Source organism: Eumetopias jubatus, unplaced genomic scaffold (assembly GCF_037043125.1).
Source record: "Eumetopias jubatus isolate StellerSeaLion01/CBP00866 unplaced genomic scaffold, mEumJub1_p1.0 scaffold_9, whole genome shotgun sequence".
Classification (NCBI taxonomy): Eukaryota; Metazoa; Chordata; class Mammalia; order Carnivora; family Otariidae; genus Eumetopias; species Eumetopias jubatus.
Genome location: NW_028274815.1, coordinates 132,336,135 through 132,354,292, shown reverse-complemented (window position 1 = coordinate 132,354,292; position 18,158 = coordinate 132,336,135). Strand labels below are relative to the sequence as shown.

At 47.1% G+C, this 18,158-nt stretch overlaps 1 protein-coding gene across 5 annotated transcripts in view; it reads left to right on the top strand.

The window, feature by feature from the left end:
* Positions 1-538: 538 nt before the first annotated feature.
* The window catches only part of ZNF217 (zinc finger protein 217), a 36,543-nt gene continuing 18,923 nt past the window's right edge, over positions 539-18,158 (top strand). Inside the window, exons 1-3 of one of the 5 annotated variants that reach the window (XM_088026803.1) lie at positions 539-617; positions 2,065-2,168; positions 10,786-10,863. The gene's annotated coding sequence lies outside the window, so the exon portion shown is untranslated. Of the gene's footprint in view, positions 618-2,064; positions 2,169-6,193; positions 6,261-10,785; positions 10,864-14,157; positions 14,332-14,587; positions 14,683-14,861; positions 14,914-18,158 lie in introns of those variants that run through there. The other 4 variants (XM_088026805.1, XM_088026806.1, XM_088026804.1 and 1 more) reach the window with 4 other exon arrangements.

Here is an 18,158-nt window from a genome sequence, read left to right as displayed (position 1 = left end):
GTGTGCAAGAGCAGGAGATCTCTTGGAGGATTAACCATTTCTTTATTTGTGCGTTTCCCCATATACATGGAGAGAGTATGTGTGTTTTTCTTCCCCTTTATAGTAAATCCCATTGCCCTGAATATCTTTGTTCACAATACCTTTTCCTTTATTAGGGCTATTTCCTTAGGACCGATTCCAGGAGCGTTCCTGCTGCACCCAAATGTATGAACATTTGTAAGGCCCTTGACTTGTCTCACTGAGTTGTTTACAAAAGGACTGTACCAATTTACACTTCCACTTAAAAAGGATGAGAGAGCCTCTATTAAAATGCTTAAAGGCAGTGCTTTTCCGAACTCTTATAAATCACTGGCTAAAGCTGGCTTGTGTTTGTCATATGGTTACAGCGGATCACAAAATAAATAAATACACATTTTCTATAGCTGTAAAAACATGGCATGCGCAGACTGCCAAACAACCACAGACTAACTTTGATTAAACGAGGAAACCGGTCTACTTGTTGAAAATGTGGTAATGAGATAGTTTCCACCCAGACGGGAAGCCCGGTGCTGGCGGGGGAGGGGCGACTGCTTTTCTTCTGGTCTCTGTCTGCCCACCAGGAAGGTAGAAATGATCAGGTCAGCATGCTCTTCGTTTACTTTACCTTCTTCTTCTTCTTTTCCTTCTTCATTTTTTTTTTTTTTTTTTTTTAAAGCTGAGTATCTTATTCGTTTCTATGCGGCTGAGTTGATGATGCAGAAATACTGTTGAAAACTAGCAGAAACTTCTGGTGGCAGGCGCTTCCTGTCAGGGCAGCCCTGCAGCCCCGGGGACCCGGGGATTAGGGGCAGAGCCATTTTAGCTTGGTCCAAATTCTACTTTGTTTCCTTGGGGACACGTTGTTCTTATTTGTTGACTTCCAATAAAACGGCTTCAGAAAGGGTTCATTTCTGTTCATCGCATTCTTAGTTTCTTGAGAGAATAGATCATGTCAGTTGCAAATCCTTGTAGAAAATTCAATTGTATTGGTTTGGAGACATGTATGTGTATATGTGACAGGTTTGTTTTTTTTTTTTTTTTTTTGAGGCAGGGAGAAAGAAAAACTATCTCATTACTGCCGTGTTTAGGGGGGAGCATAAAACAAGAAGGAAACTTGATAAGAAAATACTTAGCAAGATGGTCCTTAAAAGCCCAGAATCTGAATCTTTAAGTCTCTCTCTTTTTTTTTTTGAAAAAGTTCAGGAAAAAGGTTTTATTATCCTTGTTTGCTTCTCACTGTTTTCATCCCACTCAGAGACGCTGAAGTAGTTCCTCAAAGCGAATGGGAACAAAATATAATCTCTTAAAATATTTTTAAGAGGACACGCAGGCTTGGTATTTGTAAAAATATGTCAACAAAATGTGCTAACCACTTTTTTTTTTTTTAAGTTGTCAAAGAAGCCAAAGGGATTAGTTAAGCTGAAGGGCTGTTTTAGAACAAGGGGACACTGGGAAGAATAATGACTCAGGTCATTTTGGCTGGTGTTTACTGAGTGACCACCGTGTGCCAGGCACCAATTCGAGGTTTGGTTGTGATTAGCTCATGTGACCCTCCAAAGCGCCCGATGCGGTGGGTGGCACTGTTATTCCCATTGTACAGGTGAGGCAGGCAGCTCAAGTCAGGAGACTGAGGATTCCCAGCAGCTGAGCCATGGAGCCGGGGTTTGGGTCCACGCAGGCTCTAAAGACCGTGTTCGATTCGGTCCGGTTTCTGGGAAAACACGCGCGTTCGTTTTGGGAGCTGCTGAGCCGCAGCCCATCAGCTGAAAGTAACGTGGTGGGGTAGCTGGTTTTGGATGACTACCCCTGAGCACTAGAGCAGCGTCTGATCTTCAGTCTAGACTCAGGATTTCTTGGTCACTCTACACCTCGCAGGAGCGTGACCTTAAATCTCCTCTCCAGCATTTTCCCCAAATCCCAGCATCTTGTGGGAGGGAGTGGTTGGAGAGGGTACACCTAGAGTCAGGAAGACAGGAGCTCATCCCCGCCCCCCCCCCCCCCCCACATCCTTCCCTGTAGCCACTCACCTCTGACTCTCTCCTTCAGGCGCCTCTCCCGGCTCGCTTGACCTCCAGCTTGGAGAAGATGCTCAAGGAACCACGAAAGGCAGGTATCTCACAGCTTCCGTGAGGAGGATCGCTCCGATCGAGGTATCTTTCTTCAAAGAGTTCCACTTGCTTTGTCCTCGTTGGGCGGTCTTGCTGATGATCGAGAGCTGCTCGGCTTCTGGAGTGGACAGACCTGGGTCCAGCTCTAACGGGCTCTCTCACTTCATATAAACATTCTTGCTCTCTTCTCCAACCCAGAATACATACCCTGGCAGGGCCCTGCAGTGGTTGAGAATGGACCTGATTCTGAGTGCTGGTGAGCTTCTGGGGCCGTGGGCAGTGGTGTTTATGAGACTAGCGTGTCCTGATTGAATGCTTACTATGTGCCAAATTCTCCCCAAAGCATTCTCCTAGTGAGGACTGCTTTATTCCTCCAAATACACCTGTTCAGTGAGTACTCTTACCTCCCTCTGTACAAGGGGTATGGGGGCAAGAGAGCTCCAGGAGGTGGCAAAGGCAATAGCTGGGTAGCCCAGGGTCTCGGTTTGAACCTGGAAACCAGTCTCAAGAGCTCAGCCCTTTACTCACGACCCTTGTTACCACTGGGAGATGCAGCTTTTAATCTGGGCGACAGGGGTAGGGGGTGGGGTACCGACTCTGTCTGGTATCCAGAAAGAGTGCAAGCAATGTACTCGGCCCGTCATAAGTACTTAATCAATGATCACTGTTATTATTTTCTGTTCTCCTGAGGCCAGAGTCAACCACTTAGTACAAAAAAAGAATGACAGGAGTCAGCATGGGCTTTGGAATTCGTTTGGGCTAGAATTCCACTTCATTCTTGTTGTAGAATCTCAAGTAAGTTAAAGAAGTTAGTAAGTCAGAAAGTGAGTTAACCTCTGATGGCTATGGTGTCCTCTCTGCCAGATGAATTTAAATGTACAGGTTATCAGGACAACGAGATAACACCATGATTTGATAAGTCAGGTGTGGAGTTAAGACTCTGGCATGTAACAGGGGCTCAATAAATTGTTTTCTTTTTCCCTTTTGGTTACTCTGTTTCCTCTCTTCTTACTGGTACTAGTCTTGTGGTTGTTGTGTTGTTGTGCTGAAAATATGGACACAAATATCTGAGTGATTTCAGCAAGGGAGACCATCTGGGTTATTATTTTAGGGGGACTCTTGGTTTTATCAATTTATCAGTTTGTTATCAAGACTCTTAATACCTCGGTCAGGTCATTATTCCTCTGCTCATACTATTCACCAGCTCTCAGGTTCATTCGGAGTAATATCCAGTCTTTACAATGCCCGAAATGGTGTGTACCTCCTCCATCCTAATTTTCTGACTTGTGTCCTCTTATTACTCCATACCAGTCACAGCGTTGCACTGGCTTCATTGCTGTTCCTTGAACCATGGGGCACATGGCTTCAAGGTCTTTGTGTGCCAATCCCTCAGCCGGGAATGCTCTCTCCTTAGAACTACACATGGCTCTCACTGTCACCCCTTCAGATCTTTACCTGGATGTCTCCACCTGGGATTCTCCCGGCCTAGCCTGTTGAACATCACCCCCGGCAACTCCCTCTAATCCCTGGCCCCTTTGCCCCACCCCCCATTTTTTCTCCATGGCACTTAATGTTTAATTTTGTTTTTATTATTATTATTTTTTAGTTTTTGTATTGTTATTAATTTTGTTTTTAAATATTTTATTTATTCATTTGAGAGAGAGAGAGAGACAAAAAGAGCACAGCAGGGGGAGAGGCAGAGGGAGAGAGAGAAGCAGATTCCCTGCCGAGTAGGGAGCCCAAAGCAGGGCTCAATCCCAGGACCCTGAGATCATGACCTGAGCTGAAGGCAGATGCTTAACCATCTGAGCCACCCAGGTGCCCCAACATTTAATTAAAAAAAAAAAAGATTTTATTTTTAAGTAATCTCTACACCCGGTGTGGGGCTCAAACCTTCAACCCTGAGATCAAGAGTCCCATGCTCCACCTACTGAGCCAGCCAGCCAGGCGCCCCATAGCACTGATCATTTAATACACTACAATATTAAGGGTTAACTCCACAAGGATAGGCATTTGATGTTTTGCTTTCCTGTGGTATTCCAGAGCACCTAGAACAGTGCCTGGTATACAGTAGGTGCTTAATAAATATTTGTTGAGTGAGAGAGTAAATGAATGAGTGAATGGAGGAACCCAGGGAGCATATTTACTCAATTCAATAGAACAACTAACTACTGGGATACTTTCCTGGGTGCGAGCCACGGTGCCCTGACGTGGAGGAGACTGGCCTTACCTTTCTTTGAGGAGCCTGCTGGTCATTCCGACAAGCACACACAGCCAAGGCTAGGCATAGCCAGTAAATGTCATAAAGGAGGCGTTGAACGAAGACAGTGACTGAACAAAGAGCATGGTGGCATTTGAGTGGACCATGGGGGTGGGCAGGATGACTCTGGATTGATTTTTGGACATATGTGGCGTGTGGGCTTGGGGAGGTTCAAAATGAGGGTGGGACAGGCATTGGGCAGAGCAAGGAGATGGGTAAGGAGAGAATAGTTCATTAAAAAGCAGGATGTGAAAATACTAAGTATTTTATTCCCCAGTTTTTAAAAGATTTCTCAGGGTATTTAATATAGTTTGGAATTCTGTTAATAGGCAGCCTATTTTTAGTTATACAGGTCAAATATGCTTATGTTTTACAGGTTAAAAGATTAAAATATTTAGCTACCAATAAAGGGTCCTGGGTCCTTGCCCATATCTGAGAATTAACCAACTTTTATTCATGTATTTGCATACATATTTCTTATTTATTAAGATACAATTGACCTGTAACATATTAACTTCAGTTGTATAATATAATCATTCAATATTTGTATATATTGTGGAATGAACAGCCTATATCTTTCTTATGGTCTCTGTGTAGTTTATTTATTTATTTATTTATTTAAACATTTTATTTATTTATTTGAGAGAGAAAGAATGAGAGACAGAGAGCATGAGAGGGGGGAGGATCAGAGGGAGAAGCAGACTCCCTGCTGAGCAGGGAGCCCGAGGCGGGACTCGATCCCGGGACTCCAGGATCATGACCCGAGCCGAAGGCAGTCGCTCAACCAACTGAGCCACCCAGGCGCCCCCCTGTGTGTAGTTTAAACATGTGTGTGTATGTATATTACATATACATACATACACATACATTTATATTATGTCCATATACATATATTTCTTTTAGAAAGTATATTATCGTGTATGTGTGTTTAAACAAAAATGGCACACCTTTTGTGGCTTTATTTATTTACTCCACAATGTCTTGGTGATCTGGCTCTGTGAGCACATGACACTACTTCATTCTTTCCAACTGCTGTCTGCATTCTGACATTTCGATATCATAGTTTATGTGGCCATTTTCCTCTTGATGAACATGTAGGTTGTGGCTTATTTTTCACTCTTATAAACAATGCTACAATGAATATCCTTGTGTATGCTTCTTTGAGCCCCTGAGTGCTTATTTCTTTAGGGTGGTTACTATAATTATATGCTTATCTATTTTTTCTTAGGTTTTAATTTGTTTAATGTCTGTTTCTCCTGTGAAAATGTAAACTCCAGGAGGGCAGGAATCCAATGTGTTTTGTACCTCACTCTTTAATTACTACCTAGCCAGTGCCTGAGACAAAGGAGTGGTCAATAAATATTTATGGAATGAATCTGGCTGAAAGGTTGGTGGGGGCCAAGGGGTAGTTTTGCATCCCCAGAGAGGGAGCTGTGATTTATTTTGGTAAATGGGAGATTTTTGTACAGGACAGTAGTATTAGGAGGATTATTTGTTGGGCTTAGGAAAAAGTCTTTTAGGCTAGGAAGAAGACAGGTACTGGGGCCCGGTTATGAGATCATTACACAGGTCAGGAGGAAACGAGAAACTGGACGGTAGGAATCGAAAGGAGAGGGTGCTTTTGAGAGCTACTGGGTGATAAGATCTGTGAGATTGACTAACTGATTAGCTCGGAGGGGGTGTGTAAAGAAAAGCATGGAAAGTGGAGACCCACTCTAGGACATGTTCATTTCACAAATGTTTATTACATCCCAGCTCTGGGCAAGAAGCACTCTTTGCTAATTGCTGTTGGGACGTAAATTTGCAGGACTTCTCTTCCCTACCTTCCACGGAGATTTGGAGTCCACTGGGGACGATGGAGGACGAGTAAGCAGGTACACCAAGAATGCCAGGGAGTGACTGAGGTGGGAGGGACCTGCCCCAGGGCAACCAAGTGAAATAGTGTTGTTCCAGAAGGGGGGTGGGGGGTGGGGCGAGGAGAATGCCGGCTGAGGATGTTTCAACCCTGCCCCAGAGACACACAGGGCTGACTGGTAGACATTCAGGAAATAGGATGTCGAGAAACGTGCATCAGTGTAGCTTTTGAGAAGAGAGGAAATTTAGATTGGTGACAGAGCTGGGCTTTGACATAGGCTTCAAATGGCCCACGGGCTTCAGTGTAGTCTGGAAGGTGGGGAAACAAGACTGTTAGCTGTGTGACGTCAGGCGGGCCACTTAACCATCCTGAGCCTCAGTTGCCTCTTTTTAAAGAAAAGGCAGTAATAAGTAAAGGGGTGAAGATGGGTAAGGTTACGGCTAGTCCCGTGCCAGGCGGGCTTATCAGTGACAACTCTGACTCTCGGATCGTGCCCTCCACACGGGACAGGAAGTAGAGGACCGCAGTGGCCTCCGATTTGCCATGTCTCCTTTGTTTAACCAGGATGCGATCTTGCAGGAGATAATCCCTCGAGGAAGAAACACTTACTAGAAGCTCAGTGGGTCCGTTTCACTTGCATTTCATTGCCATTCCAGTGGCATCCCAGTGTTCCGTGGGATGAAAAATCCAAAGTCGTTGCGCCCCCCCCCCCTCAAATCCTGCCTGCCACATTATCAGGGATTTTTGTTTTTATTCTAAGAGACATGGGGAGTTGTAGGCAGGACCCTGATGTAATCAGATTTGACTTTTGAAAAGATCAGTGTGGCTTTTGAGAAGATCGATGTGACAGAGATGGGATTGTCTGCATTTCTGCTGGAATGGTAGCTCTGTAAACTTAAGAGTCCCCCTTTCCTTCCAGTTGGGTCCCAGGACTGTGGCAAACAATGTGGGCACACGCCATTGGTTGGATGCATAGTTGGCCTCTGCATTTATTTTTTTAATTTTTTTTAAAGATTTTATTTATTTATTCATGAGAGACAGAGGGAGAAAGAGAGAGGGAGAGAGAGAGAGAAGCAGAGGGAGAAGCAGGCTCCCAAGGAGCAGGGAGCCCGATGCGGGACTCGATCCCAGGACCCTGGGATCATGACCTGAGCCGAAGGCAGATGCTTAACCATCTGAGCCACCCAGGCGCCCCTGGCCTCTGTATTTAAAGCAAGACTAAAATAGCCACTGTGTTACTTGGAGGCTATAATGAGATAATGGGTGTTAAGTCCCTGGCACACAGTCTCTATTTACTCATTTCTCATCCACTCTTTAATGAGCATCTACTATATGCCAGGCATGGCTCAAGGTCCTGGGGATGCACCGGTGAGGTGTGGGGGTGAGGCTGGCCAGGTCTGTGCGGTGAAGGAGGCTTCTGCCTGCTGCCTGGGGGCCTTGGGAGAGCTACTTAATCCGTCCCTGCTCAAGTTCTTCCTCCAACAAATGGAAAGATATAAACCCTACCTCATGGGGTCATTAGGGGGATTAAATGAGCTATAAAGTGAAAAACACACATTGAGAACTCAATAAATGTTAGTGCTTATCAGCTAGCCTCTCGGCATGCTGGCCCTGCGTTGGGCATGGGATCTGTCTGAACTATCTGGTCCACGTGACCCATCCCCAGGCAGAGAAATGCGGGAGGCATTGCTGGGTGTGGGTTTGGACAAGTCCCTGCTCTTCATGGAATGAACAGTCTGATTCAGACCAAAAAAATAAAAGAAAATGACATTTTTAACCAGCTACACAGACAACTCACTGGACCATTTCTCTCATTCAGGAGGGAGAGATGGAAGGAAAAGGAGGGAAGTGAGGACAGAGATTCTGTGTGCTCTTCCCAGAGAGCCTGAACCTCGGGTTTCAGGACCCGTGTAAATGTTGTCGGGGGAGCTGAGGCTAAGTTACCAGGTAGACTCCAAGACAGTCCTACGTAAAAGTGAGCCCTTTGTGGAGTTGCTACTCCATATGCACGGGAAGGGTCATCATAAAAACCATTTGCTGTTGAACAACACAGGGCTCGCCTCTGGTTTGACATGGGCAAACCGACCATCTAATGAGGCAGACCAAGCAGAGGTTGTAATCCCTATTTTACAGATGAGGAAACTGAGTCAAGAGCCCAGTGACTGGCCTCAAGACCCAAATCTCAGTTCCTTTCCCATCAGACCTCTCTGTGGCCGAGCTCAGTGTTTCACTGTTCACTTCTATATGCATTTGTTGTGAGCAAATCTACTGGTCATGGCTGTGGGCGGCCATCCTAAGAGGAGATGGTGTAGGCAGTTGGAAATGCGTTTTAAGAGCTGAGGGGAGAGGTCTGGGTGGAAGGTAGATGTTTAGGAACCCTAAACATCTAGATGGCATTTTGAGCCACTGGACTGGATGAACTCACCTAGGGAATGACCAGGAAAGAGAAGACAAGGTGCCATCACTGGGCTTTGGGTGCTTCAAATTCTGGAGGTCAGGGAGAGGAGAAAGACCCACGAAGGGGACTGAGAAGGAGCGTCCAGGGAGGATGGGGGTGGGGAGGTGGAAATCAGTAGAACGTGGGGTCCCAAGCAAGGGAAACAGTGTTTTAAGAATGAGGGAGGGGTTAGCTCTACGAAGCGTGACAGATGTGAACAACATGGGGACATGGAACTGGCCATTTGACATGTTGTCACAACCGGAGTCAACACCAGGCCTTGCCACTGTCATTATGGGGCCCTGCCTTATTTCCTGACTCCCCTGTCTTCACTCGCTGGACCCCAGGCACACTGGTCTCCTTACAGTTCTTTCCCCAAGCCAGCCTTTCTCCGGCTCTGAGCCTCTCCTTTTCCCCCCGCCCCCTGCTGTATTAGTATGCTTTGCCACCTAACATCCTGGGTGTCTCTGCTCCTCAGGGAGACCTGATCTACAACCGCATGCCTCTTCCCCTCTCCAGGGACCCTTATGTTGCAGATATACTATCTGTGTGTTGTCTGTCTTCCTCTAAAGGGGCAAAGACTTCGTTTGTTTTGCTTAAGCAAGCTTGTCTCTTATGCTTTGGACAGTGCCAGGCCTCTCCGCGCCCCCCTGCAAAACTCTGGGTTTACAGCTCTGCAGTGTGTCTCATTTAATTCTCCAGAGTCTTACAGAAAAAAATATTATTTCCGTAAATAATAAGATACTTCTTTTTCTAGTTTTATTGAGATATAGTTGACATATGACACCGTCTAAGCGTTGGGCATGCAACATAATGATCTATGTCTATATTGCAAAATTATTATGGGAAGTTTAGTTGACATCCATCACCCCGTAGTTACGACTTTTTTTCCTTGTGATGAGAACTTTTGAGGTCTTCCTCCTCCTCCTCTTCATCATCACCCCATTTTGTGGATGAGAAACCTGAAACCCAGAGAGATTAAATAATATTCTGAGGCTGATGCAGCTTTCAGAACGTGGAACTGGAGTCCTTGAGCCAGGACAGTTGGAAAGAAGACATTACCGCACGTTTTCAGAGGGAACCCACCCTCTCTCCCCTCAGAGGCACAGAGTTTAAACCAATTTCAGGAGGAACAGAAGCTGACATCTTGAAAGAATGGGAAGAGGGAGCCACAGGTCTGAAAGCTCTAGGTCAGAGGGAAGAGCCTAATGGCTGAAGCTTAGAATCCCAGGGAAGGGCTTGCCAAAACTTGAGGCTGCAGAGTTAGGCAGGGGCCAGATCGACAGAGCTGGGGAGGACAAGCTCTGGAGTTTCTTCTTTTTTTCCCCTGGGGCCATAGGAAGCCATTAAACTGGGCGGTGACAGGATCTGATTTACTCTGTAAAAAGATCTCCTGGACTTCGGGTGGAGCATGTGTTAAGGCAAACCTAGAAAGGAAGAAGCTGGAAGAAAGCTTTACACACTCTATATATTTGGAGGGGAGAGTGAGAGATCATGGTGCTGTGTTAGAGATAGAGGTAAGTGGACAAAGTTGAGATATATTAAGCTAGAAATTGTAGGCCTTGATGGATTAAAGGTGCAGGTGGGGGGGGGATGGAGATGAAATATAGTTTGACTTCTGGGTTTTGGCTTGAGTAAGTGGGCGGATGGTAGATGGATCCATTTATTGAGATGAGAATGGGAGTCAGATTTCAATGAACGTTAGTTACTTTCTCTTTCTGCTACCTCCCTTCTCCCAAAGCTCCCCATCTGGAATATCAGATGAGTGCAAAGAGCTTTCCAGAGGTGCTCCGAAAGTTAGGTGACACATGTGGTTTTTAAAGAAAGTTTACATTTGCAACGTGAGTGAAGTCAACCTTGGAAAACCAGCCAGAATATTGGCGGAAGACAAAAGTTGTGCTCGAAGACGGTGGAGGGGAGGATGCCCGTCAAACTTGCCCATGGGACATAGACAGTTAAAAATAAACTACGCTCTTTGCACATTATCAGGGTTGATTAATTTAATCAAGTCATGATTGTATCTAAACCTCGATTTAAATTGAGCCTTATACTCGGCCCCTCCCTTTTCAGTTTGCTTGTAAAAACCAGCAATCTCCTCTGTTTACAGTACTGTTCTGAGCCAGGTGGACTGGCAAACTCCAAGGGAGAGTCTCGAAGCTCCAGACCCGGCCTCCGCTTCGGAAAGGTGACTTCTGCAATTTATTTTTATCATATAGCATGATGATGTTTTACAGAGGGCTTAAAATTTCGAGATGACTCGAGTGGGATCAAGAAACTTAATAGAAAAGAGAGGAGTGTAGCGTTCCCTGGAGTTGTCGGTGATCCCTACTTAATTTAGTGCATTCAGTCGTGTTCAAAGGGCTGTCCCGGCTTCCTTCTCAAATGTCCTTCGTGGTTTACAAGGGCTGGCAGGTTTGCCTAACTTTCTCATTTTCCTTTCCTGCTGACTCCTCACTGCAGTTTTTCGGGTTTTCCTGCTCTGAACACTGAATTCTTTTTTTTTTTTTTAATTTTATTTTATTATGTTACGGAACACTGAATTCTTTTAAGTCAAGTATCTATGTTGGCCCCATTTCAGCTCCAGGGATTTACGTGCAGTTTCCAAATTGTTTTTCTGTAATAGTTCCACAGTTAAATAAATACTTGTGAAATGGGAAGATCATATCGCATTGTTCTTCTAATTAAGGCTAAGTCTCCAAAGATGATGCCAATAAATGCTAAATGTAGCAAATTAGAAGGGTTTTTTGTTTTGTTATTAGATCAGAGAAGGCTGTGGCAGGCAGCATCTGGAGAGAAAACCAGAAGTTAGCGAACGAAGAGGTCTCATATCACAAGGATTAAATCAGAGATAATGGTGCGATTTTTCTAAGCGTACACTGGGAAATGTATCTTAAGGAGGGCCGATCTGTTTGGATAATTGTGAAAAACGAGGTGTAGCTGATGTGTTTGTCGCATTAGTGAAGTGGGGCTTTTTCCGCCCTTTCTCCGAGTAAAATGTGCAGAGCATCAGCTTCCATCTGAAGGGACATTTCGGGTTCTCTTCTTTGTTTGTTGCCAGCGTCTCTGCAGCACCTGACTCCTTTAGAGATAGTCTAGCTGGGGGGGGGGGGGGTGATGGCAAAACAGGATTACTTGGGGGTGGAGCTAAGTATATGTGGACTATAACGCTTTGTTTTCAATTTTCATTTCATAGAATAAGGAGTTCTGAGCTTTTCCTACAAAACTACATGTTTCTAGTGTTCTCCTTTACTTTTGGAGTTTGCATTTTTAATTGTTTTAACTGTGCATGCTTCCCAGATCTTAAGTATGAGTCTTCACATTCTAAGGGGAGAGTGTGGGTCTCAGGGATGCCCTTAACAGCAAATTCAGATCACTGTATATCCATTTGAAAACACAGTATGTGTTTGTAACCCAGCACTCAGTCACTGGCAGAATTTTCTGCAACGATTTCCCAGTTTTATTGGCACGTCTCCAGGAATAAGGTTCTTTGTAATTCTTTGCTCAAACATAAGGATCACATATAAAACTCCAAGCAGATAGATCAGTTAATACAATTATCTTTCAATTTTAAAAGCTACAACATAATAAGGTTTTTTTGGGGGGGGGGAGGAGAGAGAAACAGTAACTAACAAACCATAGGATGCTATTATGCTAACAAAGTGGTAGCTTTGTAAGAGCATAGAGAAAAGCACAACCGTTTTTGCCCAGAAAATAATTCAGTAGCAACAAGGTCTGAGAGCCAGAAGCCTCATTGTTCTTAGTGAAACGATTATTTGTCAAAACATTTGATTGTTTCCCTATCCCTACTGAAAAGTTTGGACTTTTCTTTTTGCCCAATTTTGACACTAGAATTTTTAACTATCAGTGCTATTGTGTTTACAGCATTCAAGGTTTCAGAGTTCAAAGGTTATCCATTAACATGTAGAGCGAAGCTACACTTAATGTTGCGACTCAGCCTGGTTCCACTGGCCCATAGCTTGTTTTGTAGCAATGCTCTGAGCCATTTGTTTTGATAAGTTAAATCAAGTTTCTTGTTTATGAAGGGTGTCTTTGGATTGCGTTTTCGGATGTGACTATAAGGGTTTAAAAAGTATTTTAAAGAAAGATATTATCTTCCCTGAGAAAAGGAACCCTAATACTAGAAATAGAAATGATCAACATCAGTGTATTTGAGTGAAAAAAAAAAAAGAGTTCTGGCCAAAGAATTTACTTCTGGCACTGCTAATTAATTGTAAGTAATTGGTTCACTTCCTTTTTAAAAAAGACTAACCAGACCATATGTGGGGTTAGTAGTTTTATATAAAATGACAACAAAACATCACACTTGGCAAATTCTTCCCCTCTGCTAAGAAGCTCTCAAATTCCATTTTCTATTAACCGCACTGCTCACCAGCAGAGTGTTTTTATATAGCCCCTACCCCTTTTATTAAATATATACTTCAAGTGCCTTTTTTGATAGGTTTTAAGTTTTTCCATTTTGGATACACCCATATTCCATTAAAAAACCCACTTGGCTTTTTTGTTTGTGGTGAGTTGTAGCTCTGTTTACATTTGCATTCGTTTGCATTTGGGGGCAGAAAACTTAGTGGTTGTGATTGTTGCTACTATGGTTCCTCCTGGGGCACACCTAAAATGAGGGAACACAGGCCTTCAGAATCAACCCCCCCCTTTCTTTTTGTGAACAAGGAAGAGTGGTAAAGGCTCTAAATACGTTGGCTGTGGGAAGGGGAGAGGGGGCAAGGCTAGTTTGGTTCCCCCCCCCGTTTCAGCCTGGTTTTATCCACGTGGATTTCTATCAAAGCCAAGTGGATTCTTGGAACCTAGGCCAAGTTTAGAAATCTCAAGTTATAATAGCGGCGCAATCGAGCCCTTTTAGAAAAACAATTACAGGATAGCTTTATGAAGATGCTAATTAAACCATTTTAATCATGTCATCTCGACCTTGCTCACACTTGACGAAAATCTGAAAAACTGTTCGTGCACTGCCGCCTTCTAACCTACTCAAATGGGTCTAGAAGCTTTTTTGCTGGTCATTCGTGACGACCCGGGAGTTCGGCTACCGGCCCCTCCCTCGCCTGGGCACACCTTGCAAGGGAGGGGGAGGTGGCGAGGCTGAGGCGTGCATCTGCGCCTGCGCGCTGCCCCCGTGGCCCCCTCCCCGCGTACCTGTCACTGGAACCGCCGGAGCGCGCGCGGGCCACGTTTAGCCGGATGGCGGGAGGCGGGGTGTGTGTGTGTGGGGGGGGGGCGGGGGGAGTGAAAGGCGCGCGCGTGCGCGGGAATCGCAGGCGAGAACGGGAGGGCGCGCGCTCGTCCGCTCGCTCGCGTCCCGGAGGCGGAGTCCGCGGCGGTGGGCGGGGCAGGGGCGCGCCTGCGCGGACCACGTGGCCCGGAGGCGGGGCCTGGGCGGGGCCGCGCGGCCGGTGAAGGCAGGAGGCGGGGCGTCTCAGAGCGGCGGGGCCGAGGGAGGGCGCAACAGCTGCTCCCTGAGCACTTTCTGACCCAACAGTCCCCCTGCGCCGGACGCGCCGCGCCCCGGCGGCTCTAGGGACCCCCCGCGCCTGCACTGTCCCCGCGCGGACGAGTAGGGGGCGCCCGCGCCTTTGCCCCCCGTGCGCACCCCCGCCCCGCTCACCTTAGCCCCGCGCCCGAGGTGAGCCCGGCCCCCAAATCCCCCGGGCGGGGGTGGGGTGGGGGCGGGGGGCGCTCCCTTTGGGGGAGGGTCTTCAAAGCGCGGGGTCCCGAGGCGCCCTGGGAGATGGCTTCGCCCCGCGCCCAGTGGTCCCCCGTCTCTTTTGGGGGGCCGGTGCGGGCGCGGAAGCCGGGAGGTGTCCGCACAAAAGGCCGAGAGAAACTCCCCGTCGCCTCCCCTCCCTCCTGCCTTCCCCGCCCCCTCCCCTCCTCGCCTGCTCCCTCCTCATTCAAACCTCGGCTCGCTCGTGTGGTGTCAGTTCAGTCCCGGCCGCCGCCGAGCGAGGAAATGGCCGAGGAGCCGGAGCCGCAGGTAAAGGGGGCGCGCCCCCCGCCCGCGCCGGGCCCAGGGGCGCCTCGCCTCGCCCTCCGGAGTCCCCCCGAGCCGCCCTCGAGTCTCCCGTGCTCGTTAGCTCGCCCCCCTCCCCGGATGACCCCCGCCCCGCCCGGCCCCCGCTCCTTCTGTTCCGCTCCTCTAGGGCGCCCCCTCCCCACCCGGCTTCGGAGCGATTCCAGCGGCGAGGAGGTGCCGGGCGAGCCCCCGGTGTGTACAGTGTTTTCCATCACACTCACTCTTGGGGATAGTCAGGATGGTTTGGGGGCGGGGGAGTCCCTCTTCTCCGGCCGGGACCGAGGGGCCGGCCGGAGGGAGCCGGGGGCTGCGTGCGTGCGTGGGTGGGTGGGGGGCTGTTCCGGAAAAGTTGGGTGGCTCCGCCGGGCGGCTCTCCGGCTTTGCCGGTTGGGCCGTGGGGGGCGGGCGGAGGGGAGGGGGCCGGCGCGGGGTCCCCCGCGATGGCCCGGGAGGGGCTGGGGCAACTTGGGAACAGCCAAAACAATGCGTCCTAACAGGCGTCCCCCTCAAACAATGGCCGGGACCGTCCACACGGGCCGGGCGGAGGGCGCGTCTACAGGGGCCGAGGGAGGGGCTTGGCGTCGCCGCGGACCCCGACGCGCACCACAGCAAGCCCCTCGGCGCCCCCAGATGCGTCCCCGGGAGTCCCCGTCTCCTGCCCATCCCTGAGCAGGCGGTGCACAGGCTGCGTTTCCTGGATGTGTGTGATGAGGTTTTTTTTTTTTCCCCTTTAATTTTTTGAAACTTTTTCAATAGCCTTTAAACGCTTAAAGAATATCTTTATAACGCTCACTTCTAGTTGGAGTCCCAAAGCCAGCTGGAAGCAGAACTAGTAACTTAAAGGGCAGGAAGGATCGAAATGTTCGCCTATAAGTGTTTCTTTCTTTCTTTTTTTTAAAAGGGAAGTTTCTGCCAGGAGGCGCTGAGTGGCGAAACCGCGCAGTTTCAGATGTAGAGCCCTCTTCTCTCTTGCTTTGGCCCCAAAATGCGAGCGGCACGGGATGGGGAGGGGAGAGGAGGGCGCTGCTGGGGGCCCCTGGAGGCCGGATTTGGGGCGGCCTGGGCGGTCCTGCTCCGGTGGGGGCAAGACCTGGCCTGTGCGGTGCGGAGGCCGGTACCTGCGCCCAGGATCGGGACAGACGTTCAGGTCCTGGATTGGAACCCACAGTGTTTGGGATTCAGGGAAGGGCCACCGAGGACGGGAAGCCGCGTTCTTGGGCGGGTGGGGTGGGGGTGGGGTGGGGTGGGCAGGCGGGGACTTTTCCTAAAGGTTTAGTTACAGGAACAGGAAAGAGCCGCCAGTGGCCACTTCTGGGACCCCAGTAGCCTGCTTACACTTGGCGTAGTAGAAACTTTATTTTTTTCCTCTTCCCCCCCCCCCCCCCAAGAAAAGAATAGTCACTTTAGAGTTTAAGGCTCTGGTGTATTCCTCTTTGAAATTCCTTGAGCCTCAATTTATCTTTCTGAATCAGCCTATAGGGCTTGAAGCATTGGCATGAACATTCCTAAACGTGTATCAAATGCAGGGCTGTTGGCAGTGGTCCTTTGGCCAGTTTGGGGTCGTGTAGTATTGACCACTCCATGCTACATACTGGCTGGTTTCCTAGCTTTCTAGATTCTTTGGAACCATTAAGCTGTATGTTTTAAGAAGCCTAGGTCTGATTTAGTTCAGGTTGATTCAATTATGTCTTCATCGCTTTTGAGTTGGTTGAATGAGTTGACATGAGATTAAGCTCAACAAAAGAAAAGGCAGGGTAACGACAGCTGCCGGCCAGGCCTGGCGACTAGGTAGGGGTCTTGGGAGGCCTTGCACCTTCTCTTTTGTATGTGTTAAAGAAGTACATTTAAAAATGTTCTTTTACTGTACTCTCTCCCCTCCCCCACGGATGGATGCCTTTATAGATCTCAAATAAGACTTAAAATGCTAAGTTCTATAATACTTTGAGAATGAATAATCAGAGTTTCTAAAAAGCCTTCAGTGTCTGCAGTGACAAGTGCAGAGTAATAATCTAATTGCTTTTTGTCTGAAAAATAACAGCAGTCAAACCACTAGTTTGTGCTTGCTTAGTTAATGTGTGCTAAGAACTTTTAAGGTGTGTCCTTAATGGTGGATGACTTTTTCTGAGAAGTCATGTTTATTTTAGATACTGTTTTTGTTCAGTATCCCAAAGACTCTAGTAGTATGTGTGTTTTTAATCCTGGTGTTTTAGTGAAGTCAAACCCCTCCCACCCCAAATTGCTGCCATTTTTTTTATCAGTTATATAAGTATTAAATTCAAAGAGGCAGAGTGACTTATTTAAAAACCCTGTTGTCAGTAGCTACCACACAAATTTACAATTTATTTGGCTTGTTTGTTGGAATAGGGTTAATAATCTGATTGTTTGGAATTTTAATTATTTGGTGTGAAGAGGAAGGCTGCTCCTTTAGACTCCACCTTGGTTTGCATGCTGGAGGAGGAAGTGGGGGAGGATTGTGACTTTTCCAGGTGAAGGACACATACTTTTCTTTAGTGTCCACCTTCATTCAGTCCCTTTATCTTCACAGCACCTTCTAACACTTTGCAGTTTGACCTTTGCTGTTTTTAATAACTTGTAAGATCGAAGTTTAGCAGTTGTCTTGGGTTCATATTATTCCCTTTCACTTCCTAATCAAAAAAAGGAACTAATACAGCACTTCGATAAAATTTGTAGAAAATATTTTCCCCCTTCACCCTGAAGAATCTTGAGATAACAGCTTGACCCCCCCCCCCCCGCCCCTCCCCAGGGGAAGCGGAGGGAGGAGAGTAGGGTTTGACTTTGCCTTTACTTTTAAGGTGGAGGTAGATTTGCATTCTCTTTGTAAGCCTCCATTTTTGGCAGAGGAACTTCTGGGAGGAATAGCAGCCCCTGGTTCCCTTCCAGTGGACCTTTAAAGAGGAAATCAGAAAATAAGACTTAATCATCAAGTCACTTACAAACTGATGAAATCATTAAGGAATATAATGGCCTGGCAACGAAGGAGTCCCTCTCTCCTCATTTCAGATAATCACTTTTCTCTCTTTTAACAACATTTATGTTGAAATGGCCTGTTTTTGCCACAGCAGGGCTGCCTTTTCTCAACCCTGGAGCACTCTTAATTCTGAGACGCTTGATTAGAGCCTCAGGGGTCCCAAAAGCTGTGCTGTTTTCCCACTTTATAAAATTACATGCTTTTCTCACAGTTGTGACAAACATGATATTGGTGGCTAAGAACTTTGGGGTAGTTTTAATGGCTCTTCACTGTCTACTATCTACTACTTGAAAAAAAAAGATACTTTTATCTGACTCTTTGAGGACTGTAATTTGGACCTTTTTTATGTTTCACGTGAAGCTTTGTTTCCATTTGCTCAGAGACAAGTTCAGTTGAGAATGTTCCATCTCAACATATGCCAAGTATGTCCTGTATGTTAGGGTTTTTG